The following is a 21,786-nucleotide window of genomic DNA, read 5'->3' as shown; positions in this document are numbered from 1 at the left end:
GGATAGGCGTCATCTATCCTGCAATGAATCTATTAATATTAAAATAAAAGAAATGCCGGGAATACAGCAGTGGTAGCACATAAGAAGACTCAGTATTGTAATGGTTTGGAGCCTCACAGGGCTGCCATGGGTGAGGCCATTCTGCAGCAGGACAGCTGTGGTTTGCTTTCTTTCTCTACAGGCTGGTACCTCGGTCTGTCCTTATGACGTAGGTTACCAGTGTCTCTCCGACCTGACCTCCCAGAGCACAGTGTCTAATTACATGGAGTCTGGCTCCTCCAATTCACATTTATTATTCCTGCGCTGGTTTTTGAACCAAAGCTCTACCCTGGTAGGGATTCTTCAAGCAGGAACAATGAATAACATCTATGAACTCTCTGCTTTACAAAATCCCCGTACTGTTTCAAGGCGTTTTCTGCAGAAAACCTCAAACACAGGCTACTTCCTGTAAAAAAAAAAAAAAAAAAAAAACTCCCAGAAATTGGCTCCAAAGGCAGAAATCCACTATGCAAAGAAATTGAGCAGTATAAATGAAATGTTTACAGAGGAGAAAAGAAAAAGAGATTCGTATCCTATGTTAATACCTTGGTCATTTTGCCTTATCAGCCATAGATATACAATCAACGGTCTCCATAAAGCTATGCAAAAATACCTTGGCAGCAAGATAATCAATCTTCCTTACCTAGCATCAGAATTAATTAAAATAACTGAACTATTGCAATGTTAATTATCTTGCAAGGCACAGCATGGTTTCTCTCTCAAAGGAGAACAATAAACATAATTGTAAAATTTCCTGGTGAATTATGGTTACTTCGTACAGTACATGAAATAAATACAGTGATTTTCAGTATTTTCCTAAGAACCTATTTGTTCTCATTCACTGTGGACTGGATGTCTAAGTGATCACAAGTTGGTTTGGATTGTATGCAAAGCAAATCAGTAAGAGATAAGTAATAAAGTAAATGCCTTTAACGGCAAAGGTTTGGAGAAAATTATTTCTTAATATGTAAAGGCCAAGAGCTGGGGATCTGGCTCAGTGGTAGAGTTCTTGCCTTGCATGCAGAAGGCCCTGAGTTTGATCCCCAGCACCACAAAAACAAAACAAAACAATATGTAAAGGCCAAAAATTAAAAAAGAAAAAATTAGACATTAGCTGTCCCTTTCAATAAGACATTAGACTGCAGCAGTACAGTTATCCCAGCTATCCTTTTATATATACTTTTCCCTTCCTTCTTTCTTTCTTTCTCTCCTTTCCATCATCCCAGTTGTTCCTTCCTTTGAGCAATTTTTTCTCTTTCATAGTATCTATTGTATGTTTTGGGTTTTTCTGTATTGCTTCTAATTTTTTTAGTTTTTATTTTTTATTCTCTTTAATGGTTTGATCAATCAATCTTGCATTCTTACATCTGGTAATCTGAGCAACTTCACTGAAGATAATAATATGTAATATAACGGCCACTGTTAGTTCCTATCATTTTGTTCTAAAACCCTGCATCATTTTTATTGTTTTTGCTTTGTTGTGTTTTGTCTATGCTGTTGTTATTTTGCTAGTGTTCTTTTTTATTATCTCTTTAAAATAAATACGTAAAGACCATTTTTATTCCACATGTAGGGGAAGGTCCCAGAAATTCGGCTTGTGGGGAAGGGATATGTAAGGAAGGGCAATATAGTGAGATGGGATGACCAAAACATATATACACGTGCTATATACATGTGTGAAAATGAAATAAAATAACTTGAAAATTATAAAATAAGAAAGTTGATATGTATGAAAGGATATTATCTCAAAATAAATGGAACACCTTTGGGAATATAACATCAACAATAATCTCCTAGAACTCTCAAATAAATTTTTTTTCCCCTATGGCCATTTCTTTAATCCTCAAAATTGAGTCCAAAGCAAATAAGTCATACTTTTACTACTGTGTGGCAGAACCCCAACTCAAAGGTTATATAGTCACAAATAATAAACTTAAGCCTTATAAAGAATATTACATACTTATCAAACACACCAGATTTGCAGACTGCAATTATGGTGGGATTACCTTATCTCAATGTAATGCATACCTTGTTTCCTAGTACTATACTCAGTAACCACATGAGTCCTTAACACAACAGCCCATGACTCCTCTGGATAAATGTAACCTTATGCAGATGGGAAAAAAACTATTGTCCATTACTTGTTTTTATAAATAAAGTTTTACTAAAACACAAACATACCTGCTGAGTTACATCTTACCTACTGGTATGATTATTTTTGTACTACAATGACAGATTGAGCAAACTGTTGTGGACCAATGATATGGACAATTGATGGTGAACCTTTTAGAAATGAGTGTCCAGACTGCAACCTAAAACCCACTTATTTTTCACATAGTGCCAGCACTGAAACTAAACCTGAATATGCAGGTTTTAGTTTAGAAAAACAACTCATACATTAACATCTCTTATCTTAAAAGAAAAAAAGATAACATGAGTGCCCAAGGTTCACCAACACTGATATAGACTGTTGGCCCACAAAGCTGAAGTATTTACTGGATGACCCTTTAAGAAAAAGTTTGCTGACTCCTGCATCATGGTATAAATTGGGGACATCATTTTCCCAACCAGCATGTGGGACATACCATCTGACAAACACCAACATATTCTCAGGACAATGATTCACTTACCTATTCAATAAATATTTACAGAGTTTTTTCTCCAGGCACAAAACAGGCAGCAGTGGTGAATGCAGAAAATAATAACCATGTCCTTTCATACACACACAAGATAAAAAATCAAAGCAAAATTACAAATCTGATAAGTTACATGGGACAAAATGACAGTACACTGGGAATTTTTGCTTGAAATTGGCTGACATGGTTGTGGGGCTGGCTAGGCACACCAGGAATCCCTGGGGAAACTGCCAGGCAGGGCAGGAACACTGCAGAGGGGGACGCTAGCGTGAGTGGACATCCTTTAAGGATGCTAGCTCTGCTTGTAAGCCCTTTCAGTTGATTAGCTGAGATCCACTCAGATTATCTAGGATAATCTTCCTTACTTGTGGTCAGCTCAGTATGTACTTTCATCTCATCCACAAATACCACCATCGCATCCTTGGGTTAGTATTTGATTGAGTCACTGGGGACCATAACAGAGGCAAGTGAATGCATCAGAAGTCTGTCAGAGCCCTGGACTATTTATCCTTTTCTTTAGTTTTCTTTGACTTTATTTCATTTTATATTATTTTTATTAGAAATGTTTGTTTTCTAACAGTTCTGCTGGGAGATACAATCTACATACAGTAAAATCCTCCCATTTTAAAATACAGACTGATAGGATCTGGCAGACATACACAGGTCCACAATTTCACCACTGCTTGATTTCAAATATTATAGTTGCCCTCAAAAGTATTTCCTCTGTCCCTCTGCAACCCATTCCCATCCTCACACCCAGCCCCAGGTAGCAGCTAATCTACTTTCTAACACTCTAACTTAGCTTTCCTGGAATTTTGTATGAGTGGAATGATGCAATGTGAAGTTTCTTACATCAGGTTCTTAGGATGGTGTTCTTGGGAGTCATCCATACCCTTGTATGTGTCAATCGGTCATTCTTTTGCATTGCAGAGTAGTATTCCATGGGTAGATGTTCTACTTTTTATAGATTCACCAGTCACTGGGCACTGAGGCTGTTTCCACCTGGGGAGTGAATCTTAACACAACAAAGAGCCACGTTCAACTGTTTGTGCACACATATTTTTAATATGTGTTGTACATATTTTTAAAATTTCTTTTAAATTGGTAGCCAGGGGTGAAATGGTTGTATGTACATGTTTAAGTTTTAAGCTACTTGCCTTGGTTACTTTTCTTTCATTGCTGACATAAAATACCTGATGCCCCAAATTAGGGAAGGAAAGGTTTATTTAGCTCACAGTTCTTGGAGGTTTCAGTCCATACTCAGCTGGCTGGCTCCAAGGCAGCATGGCACATGGCAAAGGGCAGCAGAAAACAGCAAAGGTAACAAGAGCAAAAGGGAGGAGTGGCTGCAAGCAGCCTCTTTCTCTCCCTTATATATCAAACTATATATAAGTGCAGCTGTAGCACTCACACCCATAATCCCAGCATTGGATCATGGATCAATCAAAAATCTAGAAGCCCACCCCATGACTGCATGAGGATTTGCAGTGGTGGGGGGGGGTAATACAGACACAAACCAGAACACTCCTAAACTATTTTCCAAAGGAACTGAACCATGGTCCCCATCCTAGCAGTGCTACAAGGAAGCCCCAGCTGTCCCATATCACCAACAAGTAGAAGGGTCATCTTTTTAGTTTTAGCTATTATCACTTTGGGATTTTAAATTACATTTGCTTGAGGACCAAGAGTGATCACATTTTCACATGCTTGTCAGAGACCTTGTACCTACTTCTTGTACCTGGATTGCATGCTTTATTATTGAACGACAATTTTTTATTGCAGTAAAACCTTGGATTGCGGGTAACGTGTTCTACAAGATGAGCACATTTCTGATAAATTTTAACTTGCTAAACAAGTGATGTCTTGCAACAAGAGTAGTACGTGACACAGAATGTCAGGTGATCACAGCTGAGCCAATGCGCTCTTTCTCTCTCTCTCTCTCAGATTGGGATGGTCTTCTCCAAACAGGGAGAAGTTATGGAGATCTCCTCTGTAGGGAAAGAGGAGAACAAGACAGAAGAATCAATTCCTCACTTCAGATGAGACTAGGGACATGTATAAAGTGTAAGAAACAGCGGAAAGTTTTATAAAAAAAAAGCATCACCCAAAAAAGGCTGTAGCAGTGTAAGCTATGAATCTGTTTAGTGACAATGCAATGTCACATTTCTGTGAAATCCTCAAAAGGAGGCAAATGCAAGTGTCATTGTGTAGGTTCTTTGTTAAAGTTTCATGAAATGAAAAGATTCCACTGAGCCAATAGGCAGCTGAAATTCCCTTAGCGACAGTGACGTCATCAGGCACAAAACCCCTCCCTGCTCGTTTCCCTCACACCAGCCACAAAGGTTTTCAAAGGTAAGTGCAGGTTAACTTGCTTATTTGTCCTTATGTTTTGTGTTTTCTTTATTATTTTGATTATATTATAATGATTTTTCTATGAATATTTTGGGGTTTAGAACAAATCATATGAATTTCCATTATTTCTTATGGGGAAATTCACTTTCATATATAAGTGCTTTGGATTAGAAGCACGTTTCCAGAACCGGTTATGCTCACAAGCCAAGGTTTTACTGTGTGTTCTTGGTATAAGTCTCCTGTCAGACATATATTTGGAGTCTTCTTTATATTCTCTAAGTTGTATCATTCAGTGAGCAAAAGTTTTAAATTCAGTGCAGTCCACTTTTCAATATTACCTTGCATGGGTTGTGTTCTTTCTATCCTAAGAAATATGAAGCCAACCCAAAGCCATATGAATTGTCTCATAAACTTTTTTTATAAAAGTTTTAAAGTTTTAGAACTTAGCATATAGGTCTGTAGTATGCTTTAATTTTTGTTGATATATAAGTTAAGACTTTTTGTTCATGTATAAATCAAGGTCTTTTTTGCTTCCTATAAGTGTCCACTTATTCTAGCACTATTTAAGAGTGTCACATAACTTTGTAAAAATTCAATTAACTATGTAAGTATGGGTTTATTTCTAAACTTTTCAATTCTATTTCATTTATGTGTGATAGTATATATAAAATATAGTTTTATAATAAGTTTCAAAATACTGTGTTTCTTTATAAAATAATTTTGGCTGTTATAGGTGATATACTTTGCCATTTAGATTTTAGAATCAGTTTGCTCATTTTTAAAAGTAGTTTCTGGAATTTTCATTATGGATATAAGAAGTCTGTGAATCAGTCTGAGCAGAAATGTCATCTACAAGACAGAATCTTCCAATCAATGAACAAGGTGTGTTCTCTATTTACTTTGGTCTTTTTAAGTTTCTCCCACAAATGTTTTATATTTCTCAGTGTGTTACTCTTGTGCATATTTTGTTAAGATACATTCAGTATATTTTTATGCTATTACCAATAGATTTCTTTTAAATTCCATGTTGAAATTATTTGTTTTGCATATAGATATGCAACTGATGTCCATACAATGGTCCAATGTCCTGCAACCTTGCTAAACTGACATAAGAGTTTAACACATTTTTCATATTGTCCTTAGGATTTTTTTCATACTCAGTCAGATCTTCTGAAAATAAGTCACCTTAATTTCTTATTCAACATGCAATCCATTTTCTCACTTAACCTTATTGCAACAGCCAGGACCCCCCCCCCCATGAGGAGGAGTGGCAAGTTGACATCCTTGCCTTGTTATTGGTCTTGGGTAGATAATATTCAGTCTTTCACAATAAATATGAAGCTGGGAGGTTCTGGAAAGTTGCTCTTTATTACAGTTCAGGCTTTATATTATTTGCTAGGACTCTTTGTCATGAGAGTATAGAATTTTATCAACCTTTTTCTACATCTTTAGAGTGAGCATTTGTTTTTTGCCTCTATCTTGGTGACTTTTCTCTCTTGCTGGGGTAAAATATCTGACACCCAAAGTTAGAGGAGGAAAGGTCTATTTAAATCACAGTTGTGGAGGTTTCAGCCCATAATCAGCTGGCTCCAAGGCAGGGTGGCACATGGCACAGGGGCAACAACTCATTGCAGGAAAAGACAGCAAAACAAGAGCAAAGGGGGAAAGTAAGCCTCTTTTCCTCCTTTATATTGTAAGCAGGCTACCTGCCTTAGGGCAGATATAGCACTTACACCATTTCCCTGCCCTTCTCTTGCACAGGATGAGGATTCTTACAAGGTGAGAATCCTGGTCCCCTGCTGAGTCACTTAGTTAAACTTCTAAACTTCTCAAGTTGACACAATATATAAACCATTATACCATCTATTCCATTAATATGGTATATTGATGCTGTAATAAATTACTGAATTTAGTGCCTTAAAACAAATTTCTTCTAGTTCTGTGGTTCAGGAGTCTGAAATGGGTCTCCCTACATAAAAGTCAAAGTGCTGACCAGTTTGCTTTCTTTTCTGAAGCTGTGGGAGAGAATATGTTTCTTTCTTTTCTCAGCCCCTAAAATCTCTCATATTCCTTAGCTTATGACCTTCTTCTATCTCCAACACCACCAAGGATGGAACAAGTCCTATACATAGAGTCACCCTGACCTGCTCTGCTGTGGTCATGTCTCTCTGTGCCATCCCCTGCCATCTCTGAGCACTGTCATGATGAAACCTGTAGGTCAATATGATCAGAAATGTCATTTGCATAGTGTCTACAATACTTGTGTATAATATCAGTAGGTTTAAATTCTCCAAGACTTGCTCTGTGATTGAGGATATGCTTACCTTGATGAGTGTTTCATGTTCTTAAAAAGAATGTGCTCTGCTGGGGTTTGGTGACACGCTCTATAGTTGTCACTGAGCTCACGTTGGTTGATAGTGTTGTCCCAGTGCCCAATATCCTAACTAGTTTTCTGTTTGCATGGTCTGTTTTACTTACAGAGGACTGAAATGCACACTTGTTTTTTTTTTTTTATTTCTCTTTGCAATTCTGTCAATATCTTCATCATACATTGCAGCTCATTGTCAGATATACATGTATTTATAGTTCTTTTATTTTCTTCTGTACTTTGCCTTTCATCATAATAAAGTATCTCCCTTGTCCATACTACTGGTCTTTATAATAAAAATCTATTTTGTGTGATTTTAACACAACCACTCAAGCCCTGTTACATTTCTGTTTGCATGATATACTTTGTTTTCTCCTCTTTCTTTCAACCAGTGCATACCTTCAAATTTAAAGTACATCTTTCTAAAGCAACACATAGTTAGACTTTGTGTGTTTTTTTTATTTAGTCAGACCGTGTCTGTCTTTTGGTTAGTGTATGGTGTATTCGTGTTCAATATGACTATCAACAATATTGATTTAGGCCTATCATTTTGTATTTTCTCCTCCTTTTTTGCCCTATTCTTCTTTTGTGTTAAATATTTCTTAGCATACAGTTTTAATTTTTCCCATTGTCCTCCTACTTATATTTATTTGCCTTTTTCTTCCTGCAAGTTGTTGATCTCCTTATCAAAATATGAATCTTTAATATCTTTAATCTTAATCTTTATAATAATTTCTTCAAGCTAAAATAGACTTACTGTAAATAAAACATAAAAACACTGAGCCTCCCCCAACCACCCCCTACATATCATTTCTCCACATACACTCACATATATGTAGTATAAACCCCACACTGCAACAATATATCTTATAAATACACTCAAGCATGCATGTGATTTCCAGTCTGATTATTCCCTCCTGTAGATCTGAATTGCCATCTGGTGTCATTTTCATTCAGCCTCAGGGATTTCTTTTAGCAATGTAGCACAGGTGTGTTGCCAGTAATTTATTTCAATGTTCTTTCTTTATCTGGAAATGTCTTAATTTTGCCATCATTTATTTTAAGTCAAATTTCCTGAGCTATAATTTAGGTATATTAAAAATAATTCTTTTTTGTGCAGTTCCGAGTTTTGAAAGACACAACTGGTCCTGTAATCATAAAAATCAATATACAGAACAGTTCCATTACTCCCCAGATTCTCTAAGTAACTGTAATAAATCTCTTCCCATTCACAGGCCCTGATAATTACTGATCCCCTTCCTGACCCAATGGTGCTCCCTTTTCTGAGAAATTCCCATAAATGGAATGGTACAGTACGTAGTCATTTGAGACTTGCACCTCTCACTTGACATATGCATTTGAGATTCATCCATGGCGTTCCAAGTATCACAGGTGATTTTTTTGATGACTAATTAGTATTCTACAGTATGGATGAAAACAGTTGTCTTGTCCTCCATTGGTGAGTTTGCATTGTTTCCAGTTTTTGGCCTTTATGAACAAAATTGCTTGAAAAATTCCAAAACAGATTCTTGTATGACCATAAGTTCTCATATCCTTTGAGTAAGTAATAGTGATGGACATACTAGGTCTTAGGATAAGTGGATTTTTTGTTAAATCTGTAATCCATTTTTATTTAATTTTTATATATAGTACAAGGAACAGATCAAGGCTTTTATTTTTAACATGCAGCTGTTCAATTAGTCCATGATGATTTGTAGAGAGGACAATTCTCTCTCTATTGATTGGCCTTCATCTACATGAAGGGAAAGGGGAAGGTAAATTCCAGGCATGACTTTTCCTAGAATTCACAAAGAAAGACCGAGGCCTGGCCTACCACACCCCTGTTATGGGAAGCTCTCAACAGAAAAGTCCTTCACTCCAAAAATTCCTGTCTAATTCTCCACTCATGCATTTCCTCAACTCTTGGAGAAGAGCATTCCTGTGAAGAGGCAATCACCTATGAAGTACACAAAATGTTCCCATCTATCCAATCGTCCACCACTTTGAGTGCATTTCCTGAACTTGAGTCATTCAACCTTAAATTCAAGAATAGTCAAAAGCTCATACTAGTCCTCCATCTCCACGTTCGTTAGGTAATTTAATGCAAGGAAATTGGTTATCCCAAAGACAGAGCTCCACAAGGGACTCTCTTAGGCCTCGTTCTGGTGGTGTCAAAGTTCCAGACACACCTGCCTCTATCATTGACATCAATGCATTGGGTCGGTACCATACATGTATGCATTTTTGCACACATATACTCAACACACACACACACACACACACACACTGCACACACCTTTCTCTGAAGAAAATACTAATTCTGAAGGATAACACCAGTTACACATAAGGAAGCAGAGGAGGAAAGCCCTAGCAATTTGAAATGTCTCCTGAAGTCATTAAATTAGTTTCTATATGGGGCTTTGCAGAATAAGAATGGCTGAACATCTATCACATACAGCTGCTCCCCTGTGCATGCAAGAGACCCCATGGAAGGATTACCTGATAATGACTTGATCAAGTTCTCATCCAAAGATCTTTGTTCTTTGTAGTCATAATGAGAAAGAAGAAAAGGGTGTGGCCTTTTATTCTAGATTTAAATGTAGCATAATAACAACACTAAAATTTCACCTAAAAATGTTGCTTGATAGACTGAAGTCAATTGTTTGAGGGAGTTCAGGAATTTTCTCATACACTGGGGTGTGTGTGTGTGTGTGTGTGTGCATGTGTGTGTGTTAACTGCATTTTTTTAAATTCCCCAGAAAAAAAACCAGCTGCTTAAAAAATACCCTCCAAGAATATTCTTCCTTATAAAGCACCAGAAATATCTCAACAACCCAAATAATAGCTAAGTCCTTTGCTGTTCTCTGAATGTATCACTAAAAGTAAAGGAAGGGCATGATTTGGCTCATTTCAAGGAAAAAGCAAAGCAAATTAGAATTCTCCATTTCTGTATATTCATTGATTTATGGCTAACACTGTTTCAAATCAGATTACATAGCCCTAGCTCTGAAGTCAATGTCTAAAAGGAAAAAACATAAATCAGAAGAGAAATAAAAACATAGCAAGATCATTTACTGCTTCCTACAAGAGTTGGACAGCATGTATCAGCGTCTTCATGACAGGGACGGTCCAGAGTCTGAGATCTTCAGTAGAGGCACCATCCAAGCACATCACACGTCAAACTTAGTCCTAGATTCCAGACCTTTATGAGCCAGTAATGAGCAGAAGTCATTTAATGATGTGAGCCCAAGGCTGCTGGGCCCTTCAGTTCTGTCAATTTATGTCATTTTTTATTGGCCTCATCAACAGTTGCCCAAAAGGGTGGGATTGCTTTTCTTCTTCATTTTCTTTAAAATAAACACGCTCCAAAATGCTTTCAATTATTATAGTCAATGCATTCATCTGAATATATTAGGCGATGACTGTGGATTGAATACCATTCTGTGTCTCTGAGTTGAAAACTGTGGTCATTTAAAGTGGGGAGTGTGTCACATTCCTCTCTGTTCTCAGGTATGAAAGCTACCAAAGCAAAAATGCATAAATTAAGCATCAGCACATGCCTTTGAAGACTGCCCTATTATGAGCAAACGTCTGGCTGCTTCTGCAGCTGCATGAAGCTGGTATTTCCCAAATATTCAGTGTTTCCAATATTACTATAATAGAATTCAGTACCTAGCATCTCCTGATATTTGTAATTCTCTTTGTTTACTGAATCAGTTATTTCATAATTGAGGATTGATTCTGCCAAGATTTCTTCTGTTCCTACTGACACAACCAGGTTGTCTACAGTTCCCACAATCCACAAGTAGTAAAATGTCCAACATGAAATACATAGATTATAAACCTACACTGAAATGACAATGCTTTTGGAAGTCCTAACTGGGACTTCCATTCCACAATAACCTCAGGAGTGGAGTGCTAACTGGTGTTTTGATCTGAAGGGCCCTGATTGGTCATGGAATCTCTAGAAATGAAATAGATGTGGGTTTTTATTATTACTGCTCTTCCTATAGAACCAGAAAACCTAACGGGGATGTGTCCCAATCCTAACTTCCTTTGCTTTCTTTTCTCCAGTTTCCAGATCTTAGACCATAGTACTCAAGCCTCTTGGTGGGAAAGGAGAGGAACATCCTTTGAGGAGGAAACCTAAAATGTCATAACTGTATCCCACGGGGAAATGTATGGAGACTCTGCCAGGTCCCCATAGAAGAATCACAGAACCCACTTAGGCTTTGGGAATTAAGCCATGTTCTCTTTTGCTAATAGCAATTTTCCACTGGAAAAGCAATTTCTTGCTTGATTCAGGGCTCTGGAAAATATCAACTGTCTACCATGAATCACCAAATGACTATGAAACTCAAACGGTTCTACATTCAGTGGGTGTAACCTGACCCACAGAGCCATCCAACTCTGATGGTTCATGGTGGCATTTCATTAGACAATAAAAATGGCACTGTATCAGTTATCCATCATTTTAGTATTCTGTTGGATTTGTCTGGGCTTACAAGGGTATGGTATGATTTGCTAGGGGTCATTGGTACAACAATGCCCTGAGTATAAATAAAATGGGACCAGTCAGATCTGCAGTGTATGAGAAATCTTCCTAAGTCAATCTAACCCAATGGCCAAGACCACCATGTAGTCCTCGCCTCTTTCTGCATTGACTCACACTTACGACTTCATAGGAAAATCCTTATGCTCAGTCTTCCAGAGTCTCTGTCTTTTCCAATGACTTGATAGCTTTGCATATGCAAAATACATTCCCATCCTTCCCAACTCTCACCCAATCATAATATCACCCTTGAAGTTCATGATCTCTTTACCTTTATCTAGAAGCAGGACAGGACTGCTTGGGACCAATAACGCTTAATCTATAAAGCCAGGAGCTAACAGTTTAAGTTACCTGCCCCATACCACCCAATGGTAAGATAAGAACAGGATCATCACAATCAATATTCTCAATTTTTAAAGAAAGTAATGAGAGGTACAGAGCACACAGCAATCATTGTTCCACAGTAATTCTAAAATATACCCAGAAACACTTCGTCAGTTCCAAGAACAGGAAATCTTCCATGGGTAAGGTCTAAGTCTTTGTGTTTCTCACCTTTGCCTTTGGAGAGATCTTTCCTTTGTGTAAGACACGCCTTGCATTTTTACCTGAGTAACTGTCCCCTGTTTCCTACCTACAGATACACAGAGGATCCAGGGGATCTTTTCTTTGGATTGACTCTACTTCTTTTAGTTCAAGTGAACAAACTTGTGTTTAAAACAGTGATTGGGATACACCCTGTGCCTCAAGTTAAAGCCATAATTTCTTTTAAGAGAATTTTCCCTCTACTTGATGCCTCTCATAGAAAGTCTGAGGAACAATGCCCTTGAGATTCTTGAAAGCCCTTTAAGGAAGTAAAGGCCAAAGAAAGTAAGTGTGCATGTTTCATTGTTGTAGCACTGTAAATAGTACGTTAATGTGCAAGACAGAATTGAAAAGATAACTGCGTGGAAAAGTAATAAGCAAATAAGGACCAAAATTGAGGACCTACATATTAGAGGAGCAGGTCAAAGGTAAGAAGTAAGCCAAAGATCTGAGCATTAATGGTGAAGGTTTAGGTGTGGTCAGCAAGAGACAGACCATCCAAGAATTCAGAAGTAAGGGAAGTAGAAACAAATGAACATGCTAGGAGGTAAAGGCAGCCTAGGGGTCACAGCTGGGAATCAGAAACAGGCTAAGGGAGGTTGAAAATGGACACGATCATCTCTAACATGACTCCCAGTCCTGCAGCCTGCAGTTCTATCATCTAATATTAAGTCTTTTTGCCAGAGTTCTCTTTCCTGCTCTTGGGTCTTGAGTCAGCCCATGAATTCAAGCAGTAACAACAACCCAGAGACCCGCAGCCCCCAACAGCAAGCAATGCCATGGAGCCCAGTGTTAAACTGCAGCAGCACAATTCCGTGTAGACTGAGTGACTTGCTGCCCTTGAGGCCCCTTGGGAGGTTTTACTGATTCTGCAGTTCATTTCTTCTGCTTCAGTTCAAAATCAGGAGAAAATCGGAGGAAAGAGCTCCCTAAACAAGTCACTGAGAGCTGCCATAACAAGAGGAGGTGAAGCTGTTACCTGTGACTGCCAAAGTCCCCTGTGAGCTCACAAAAAGATAATTCTACCACTGCTTTCAACAAAACAATAGAGATAACCAAACTTCCTTGCGCTGCAACGAGAGGGTTATATAACATTTCTTGAACATTATTGCTCACTCTCATTACCCTTTCAGACTGAAGGAGCAGTAGTTGATCAGGCCTTGGCTTCCTTCTATTTTGGAGAGTGGTACAGGGGGGCATCTGGCTCTCTACTCCTCCAGCCTTATCTTAAGTCCCATTCTCAACAGTAATTAATGTGCTGTGCTCCTGAGTCAGAGTACCGGAAGTGAGTGGAAATAGATGTTAGGTTCTAAAAGACTAGATCGTCCTTCTGTCAGTAATTGATTCAAGAACAGGGCTTGTTAACTCACAAGAGACAATAAGAGGTGTTCTCGGAATTTTACTGGGACTTGGACAGAGAAATGTGAAATTGGATTGAGGTCTTTGTGGACTTAAAACTAGATAGATACAAATTTTGAGCCCTTCAAAAACATACCATCTTCAGTCTTATTGGTCAGAAAGATGACAAGAATCATTTGTTAAGAAGGAGCAGTGCTTCACTGCTTACATGGGTCACTGCAGGACAATTCCCCCAGTGGCCTTGGTCAGCTGGGATCATTCTCCTTTCTCACTGATAGTTCTAAAGAATAGCTGTACACTCTGCTATAAGTACATCACCCTGAAATAAAGAAGAACTGGATAGAGGAGCTGGGCTCTCTTGATGGTCTTAGAATTAGGATGTCCTTCAATGCTTTGCCTTAGAAATCTTGTGGTGGGGTTTTATACCTAGGGAAGACTGCCTGCTGTGGTACATCAGCTACTGTGCAAGTAGGATACACAAAGATACGATTTCATCCACCCTGGGCAGCTTTCCTGGACCTTGGGTAAGGAGTTCACCCTCACACCTCTCACAGCCTATCTGTAAGTGATAAGCCCAGTTCTCATGACGTCTTGCACTTGGTAGTGTTCTACCTCTCTGGACTCAGAAAATAGACTAAAGCTCAGTCCAAGATGTGGTGGGCTGAAATGGTACCCAACCCCCAGGGGACTTGCTTTGCAGTTATGTCACATATTAATCACAGTAATCCTGTGCAATAAGTAATGCTGCTGTCAGAGTCATCTGTGGTGGACAAGGAGATACACCAGATAGCCCTTCAAAGGTCTTGTTGGCCTAACTGCTGGAAGGCTGCTATAATTAGCATTTAGCTGTCAGGTGTAGAGAGGCACCTGGCCCAAAGGCATGCCTTTGCCAGGCTGACCCACATCCAGTGATCTAGCTGCCAGAGGCCATTTAGGCCCAAGGGAGGACAGTGCTAATGGGCTACTTTAGCTTCAGAGCTCTCTAGGGGATCAGCCAAGGTGGAGGACCAGTTCTAAATCTTTCCCCCTCTCTTCCATGGATGTTGATCTCACGGACATTACATCACTTAGAAATGTCCCTAGTAAACATCCAGCACACTAAACTCCAACTCAGAGTCTGCTTCCTACAGACTCCATCTGCAACATGGTTTTATGGACAAAATGATAAAGCGGGGAAACTTCTGTCTGAACCTATTGCTTGCGATGTCTTCTGGAGTGCCTAAGTAGCTGACTCTGACTTTTGATGGCCCAGGGATGACTGTAATTTGGAAGTGGATTCCAGGACACTTGAAGGAACAAAAGTAGAGAGCAGTGGAGCCTGGGGTGCTATGCAAGCGCCATCACTCCTAAAAACAAACAAGGTCCACCACAGGTGCATGCTTGATGTCAGTGTGACTACAGAGGTGACACTGACATTGCAACAGTGATGCAAGGGGGACCGTTACCTCATTCTCTCCAACTCAGAGACTCTTTACTAAGATGATCAGTAAAAAGAAAAAAAAAAAAAAGAATCTGGGCATTTTAGTCAATGATCAACCACCAAGAAAGAACATCTCACAAATGCAATTTGTTTGTTTTGGCCTTGAATGTTTCTTTTGTGCAGGTGTCATATTAATTAAAATTACTTCTCTGAATAGGTACAGGAAAATTAACTACATTTCCTCTATGCAATTGTTTGCAATCATCACCTCCTGGTGGTCTTTTGAAATGTGTTTAAAGGCACTGCACTTTTTTAAAATCGCACTTTAATGAATTTTTGGAGGAAGAGTGTGATTACAAAGGATACACTCGCTTAAGAGTGTGCTGATAAAATATCATTCAAAGAAAGAACCAAATGAGTATTTGGACTGCACTCATTTATCAAGTCATGGAATTAAATTAAAAATAGGTAATGTAAAGTATTTGTAAGTATTTCTAATTTAAGATTAGCCAGAAGCATAAGTATAGTTCCAAAGTAAGGAAAATGTGCAGAAGATGAAAGTGTGTCAGAGGAAAATGGAAGTAATAACTAAGTAACTGGGAATAAAGTACCCAGCAAGTTTGGAAGTTAAAACCATCTGAAACTCCCTTCTTAGCAAAAGTTTTTAACCTTTCAAATCTGGAAATATTTCTTAAGTATGCACCTCCAAAGTTATAAGCAGGGCCCAAAAAATTAAATACAACAGCTGTACATGGATATTCCCTAAATAAGAAACACCAATGAGATCCACTTAGTAGAGGGGAACTGACAAACTGAATAATTTTGAAATTTCTTTCTTGATACTCTTCAAGATTCAGGGGTTTTTCAGCCTAAGTCATCCTTTAAAATGTATACATACTGCTTTGAACTTTAAAGATGTTGGTGTTTTGTGTTTCTTAAGGGGGAAAGTGGGCAGGGAAAGAAAATAAAAGCAGAACTAGCTCTCCAAAACAGCCCAAGGTCTTAAATCTATAACAAACCTCAGCCCAGAGACCAGAAACTTCCACCCACACTGGTTGTCTTAGTTACCTTTCCTTGCTGAGACAAAGTACCTGACACCCAAAGTTAAAGGGGAAAAGATTTATTTAGCTCTCGGTTTTTAGAGGTTTCGGTCCATAATTGGCTGGCTCCCAGGCAGGGAGAGGGGCAACCGTTCATGGCAGCAGAAGACAGCAAAAGCAACGAGGGGGAGACAAGCCTCTTTCTGTCCCTTGTTCTGTATCCAATCTACCAGGATTAGGGTGGCAGCGATCCAATCAGTGGACTGATTTAGCAATCACCCATCCTAATCCAAGCACCCTTAATCTCAGCATTGTACTACACACTCTAGATTCAGCCACCTCCAGATAAAATTTATGACCGCGTGAGGCTTTGAGGGGACGTCTAGACACAAACCATAGCACTGATTCCGCAGCCACCTGGTCAGGACAAGGCCAGATCTGTGCCTGGGTCAGGGAGACAGGCTGGGCTGTAAATCTGCCACCATCAGTAGAGAAAAAAAATGAGTTTACACAAAGCAAACAACACCTCATCCAGATAATTCAGCTTGTCAATTTTACTAGCTACTAACCCTTCACTCCAGTTGGATATGTGGAAAAGGAAACAGCCTCATCTTTATGAAAGAATCCATCAATCCTAAAAGCCACTGTCAGTGTCGGGTTTGGAGCACTGGCCTACCCACAAAGTCCCTCTTAATCCCCTGCTTTGCTCTTACCTGAAATCATTAAACACATCTGCAAATGTGATTCCAGACACAGCCAGCGTAATATGCAGGAGTCTGAGAGCTCAGAGGGGCAGCAGCCTGCATCTCTGAAGCTGAACTTGGCTGATTTTTAGACACAGCTGCACACTGATTCCTTTTAGTTACACCCGTGCAGACCACGGGCTGAGCTTGAAGGAATAAATGAACCCAGTTAAGCCAATTGCTCTGGTCTCTGGCCTTAATCAAGTCCCATGCCACGCCTGTGTGACCCAACTCATTCAGCACATGCTGCCACACCGCGCATGCAGCCAGGCAGCCCACACCACCCAGCAGCTGCTGCGGCTCAGGAGTTGCCCGTGTGGGAAAGGGACAAACAGGCTATCACCACCTCTGGACCTCCTTGGTTAGCACAATGTCTTATAAGAGAGAGACTCTGTGAAATCCTTCTGCTGGTCAGATAGATCTACAAACAAAATTAACAGGCTTACCTACAGCAGCTTCTCAGACTAAACAGAATGCTCTTTAGACAAATGTAGTCAGTGCGCTGCTGTTTTAATGCTCCTGGTTGCTCCCCCAACATTCTTGCCTCCTGCAGCCTTACTCTCCCTTTAGAGAGGAGCGCCCGAACTGCAACCCCAAACCCACTGATTTATCACAAAGTGCCGATACTGCCATTGAACCTGAATACTGAGGTTTAATTGAGAAAAAACAACTCATATATTAATATCTTCTCTCTTAAAAGAAAAACAAATAACACATGTGCCGTGGGCTCGCTACCACTGACCTAGGGATTGTGAAGTCCGGCCCGTTGTTCTTTGTTTACCTCTATCTCTGATCCAGCAGACCCTATGGAGGGTAAAAATCACACATTACAATACTAATATTTTCTGTATATGGGTTGTGCGACTCAGAAGTAAGAGAGAGTGAGATTAGAACTACGGGGAAAATCAGCAACAAATACAAGCTCAAAGTTTGTGTGTCGAGGGGACTCATCTGTAATCGATGCTACAAATTGGGCAGACACCTGTCCGCATTAAAATCATTTTTAGAGAACAGACAGCGTCTTGAGGGACCGAATTTCTGTGTCATATGTTAGAACGTAGAGTTTAAAAAGCCTTGGCAATAATAGCTTTTAAGAACCTTGACTTTCCATAGGGTCAGCTGGAGATCCTTGTGGGAGGAAAGTCGCTGTATCAAGTGACACAGAATAGCCGGTTAGTGAGAAGGCCATTATAAAATTATTAACCAACGGTATCTGTCATTCTTATAACCGCTCCTTAAACCATTTCTCCATAGGGAAAAGATGGCATAAAAGAGAAGTACGTGGATAAACTGAAGGAAGTTGCAGGAAGGCTTTGGAAAGGAAGAATTACCGTTTGCAATGACTACAAAGAAAATAGGGCGCGCAGAGGGAAGCACTGTGAGCTGCCCCTAGGAATAATAACAGCAAGGCAAACTCCAGGAAGGCGTAGGCAGCTGTCCAGGAGGTTTGTTCTGACCAGTGTTGCGGGCGACCGGAATCATGCTCGGTAAAGTCCACATCCTTTGTCTCCAGTGCCCCTAAACAGAGCTACCAAAGGGCGCGATGGAGCAGCGGGACCACACCACACACTGGGTCACCCTGCCAGGGGCAAGCGGCCGGGGTGGAGTGGGGATGGGGCTCCCCCGACCCAGCTTGCCCTCTGCGCCCCCTCCTGCCTTGTGCACGCTGCCTTCTCCCCAGCTGCCTCTCCCTCCGGGACCCCAGCCCACCGAGAGACAATGACCAGACCCTCTTTACTCTGATCTCCCCTCAGCACCTACAGACCGCGTCCTTACAACCGCTGGATAAAAACTGATCCCGAGTTCCAGCTCTTTGCTGCTCTCCAGGTGTTTCCCCAGGAAGAACTTAGTTAGTGACATCAGGTGAAATGTGGGGGTTTGGGTAGCTAAACCCCAACGGTTCCCCCAGCACCCAGCACCCAAATCTCCAGTTTGGCCCTGCAGTGGAGGGGTCCCTCGGGTGCTCAGAGGACCGCAGGAGGGGCGGCGGGTGGGCGGCTGGGGTCGGCTCGGTGCTCCCGCGGCGCCCCGCCCCCGCCCTCGCTGCGCCGCCCTCGCTCTCCAGTGCGCGGCGCTGCGCACGCTTCTATCCCGGAGTCGTCGCTTCGTGCGCCTCCGGCGCGGCTCAGCCAGTCGGCTGGAATTGAGTAGCATTCACTGAATCTGCGGATTTCATGACGTCTCCCTGCGTGGTCCATCACTTTTTTCCTAACCAAGGATTTATTTCTTTTTTTCCTGCTACTCGCCTTTCCCGCTTCCTGCCACCCAGCCTCCCTCCCCCGTCCCTGCCCGACCGAGCGCCACTCCGCGCCCCCTGTGGCCCGGGCGCCGAGACCTCCGCTCCGCGCTCGGCTGACGGGAGCCAGTCCGGAGCCGGCCGCGCCTGGCTGGAGCGGCCGGGCGGGCGACGGGCTGGCATCCGCGGGAACCTGCGAGCGGGGGCCGGAGCTGCATGGACCGAGAGGAGAATGGAGTCTCCTAACAGCCTCCCGGGGCCGCTGTGAAATGTGACCATCTGCTTCCAGCTTTTCTTTTCCTTCTCTCTTTTTTTTTTCATCTCCTACCCTCGCCATCGACCGTGCCGTGCGTTATTAAATCTTGCTCCATTCCAAGAGGGGAGACCATGATTGAGTGAGACCACCCTGTCCGAAGCCAGGTAAGAGGTGCGCGCGGAGTCGCTGAAGGCCAGGCGCTGGCATCCGTCTGGGCGAGTCGTGGGGTGCCCTCGGGTCCCCGGTCCCCCTCCTCAGCCCCGCGGTCCCCGCAGGCGCCTCCGCTCCGATGGGGAGCACGATGTCCACGTCCACCCAAAGGCTAGGGAGATGCTGGTTACATAACAGGAGGGAAATCTGTTTCGTTCGGTTTTCATTAGCAACTGAAAACTCGCAGGGGGTGGGGGCGCTGGGTGGGAGGAGGGGGCTGCACGCCCCGGGCTCCAGGCAGCTCGCAGCATCCACTGGGGAAGACGAAACGCACCGCCGGACTGGCTTGCGGCGTGGTCATTTACAGTTGGGAAAAGCCCATTGTCTTTGAGAAAGCTGTAGTCTGTTCTGCCTTTTCGTAAAGAGGTGAGGAGGTAAGAGAAGAAAGGGGAGGCAGGAAGACAGGAAAAGCAGGAAAAGTGAGAACTAAGACGATGAGAGAAGGGAAAGTCCTCCTAACTGTTCTCGACCGGGGATGTGATGCGGTACCGTGGCCAAGCGCAGAGAAGGAAGTCCTCCCTAGAAGTCAGGGGAATTATTTTGGAATTGGACGGAAAAACACCCTTCTGATAAAATGGGATGTTTATAGCTGGCGGGGGGGTTGGGCGAATCTACTGACTTAGAATCCTCTTGGGTATATTTTTATTTGCATCAAGACATTAAACGTGGATTAGTTTTTAACTGAAATAGCATTAGTATTCCCCAAACCCCATAAAACCCCAGGTGGATCCACAGGTACATCTCGTGTGGTAGGCTCAGCACGGACTCCCAGGGAGGAACATAACAGAAGCACCCACAGAAATGGTGTAAGGTCAGGGGAGAGGCAAAATACCAGAATTTTCCAGCGAATCCCGCCTCCATCCCCAAAAATGGAAGAGAGGGGGAAACCTCCAGCGTTTGGGAGTTTATTCAGTTTATGTTTAAAGTGGCTCTGGACCGAGTGTCCTGGAGAGCGCACGGCTCATCATCCCTGCCAGCACGGTGCCCTGACTGCCTTTCTTTTGCCGCAAATCTGAGAGGGGGATGCCCAGGAACCGCTTAGAAAGAGAAGGCGACTTGCTATATAGCCAGAGCTGAGCTAACTAAGCTTCGCCCATTTTGCCTGGAGAGAGAGCTCCAGTCTCCATGGCGACCCAGGTGGGAGGGGAGACGGCAGCGCCAGTTACAGAGAGGAAAAAAAAATGCCGGACAAAACTTTCCTGGCTCTAGGCAAAGAAATAATTCAGCTGTGTGCCTTTTGGAGGGTCCTGGAGTATCAGCTCTCTCGCACTCCCCATTGGCGACCCGCGAGAGGGCACCTAGACCTGGCTGGCTTCTTCTGTGCCTCGGCCAAAGTTTCCCTGGGGCCCCCAGGCAGCTCTGGGTTCAGCACCATGGCCAGCGCGAGCCGCCTCTTCTTCCGGGTCTACAGCCCCAGTAAGCAGTAGGGGGCTCCTTACCTTGCAGATCCCAAGGATTCCTTGCCAGTGCTGAATCTGAATATCAGATTATCCGCGGAGTTACATGACGCCCCAGAGCGTACTAATTATCCATTTCATGCATGACAGTGCATTAGAGTAACTATCAAGACCATGGAAAAACAGCACACACGCGCGCCCTCACACACACACTCGCATACACACAGGATCAGCGCCCCCACCCCCGACCAGAGTGGTCCTCCTCTCTTTAGCTTTCTGTTAAGCATAAATGCAGAAAGGTGCTGTGGCAGCACCCTATTCAGTGAGGCGCCAGCCGACCGAGTCCTGTGTCAGGGGCCTCCGATCCAAAGGGCAGAGAAACAGTTTACTCCTAGTCCAGCCTTGGCAGGTTTCTCAGCAAAGTTGATGAGCTTTGGAGAGAGGAGAGGGTGTGTAAAAGAGATGAGAGCTAGGGGTCAGATTTTCACACCAGCGCGTGAGCCAGGTGGCTGCATTTCCAAGGTTGCATGGGCATCTGAGAGGAGTCGTTTCTGTTAATACAAAGGAGAAGGAAGCTGTGCAGAAAGGGAGGACTT

At 42.0% G+C, this 21,786-nt stretch overlaps 1 protein-coding gene across 1 annotated transcript in view; it reads left to right on the top strand.

Annotated features, from left to right (window-relative positions):
* Positions 1–19,222: 19,222 nt before the first annotated feature.
* Kcnj6 (potassium channel, inwardly rectifying subfamily J, member 6) overlaps positions 19,223–21,786 on the top strand; it is a 253,137-nt gene continuing 250,573 nt past the window's right edge. The window contains exon 1 of the mRNA XM_005375756.2: positions 19,223–19,747. The gene's annotated coding sequence lies outside the window, so the exon portion shown is untranslated. The remainder of the gene's footprint in view (positions 19,748–21,786) is intronic.

Source organism: Chinchilla lanigera, unplaced genomic scaffold (genome assembly GCF_000276665.1).
Source record: "Chinchilla lanigera isolate Chin_1 unplaced genomic scaffold, ChiLan1.0 scaffold00006, whole genome shotgun sequence".
NCBI classification, from domain to species: Eukaryota; Metazoa; Chordata; class Mammalia; order Rodentia; family Chinchillidae; genus Chinchilla; species Chinchilla lanigera.
The sequence above is the reverse complement of the archived record's forward strand: the minus strand, read 5'-3'. Positions and strand labels throughout refer to the sequence as shown.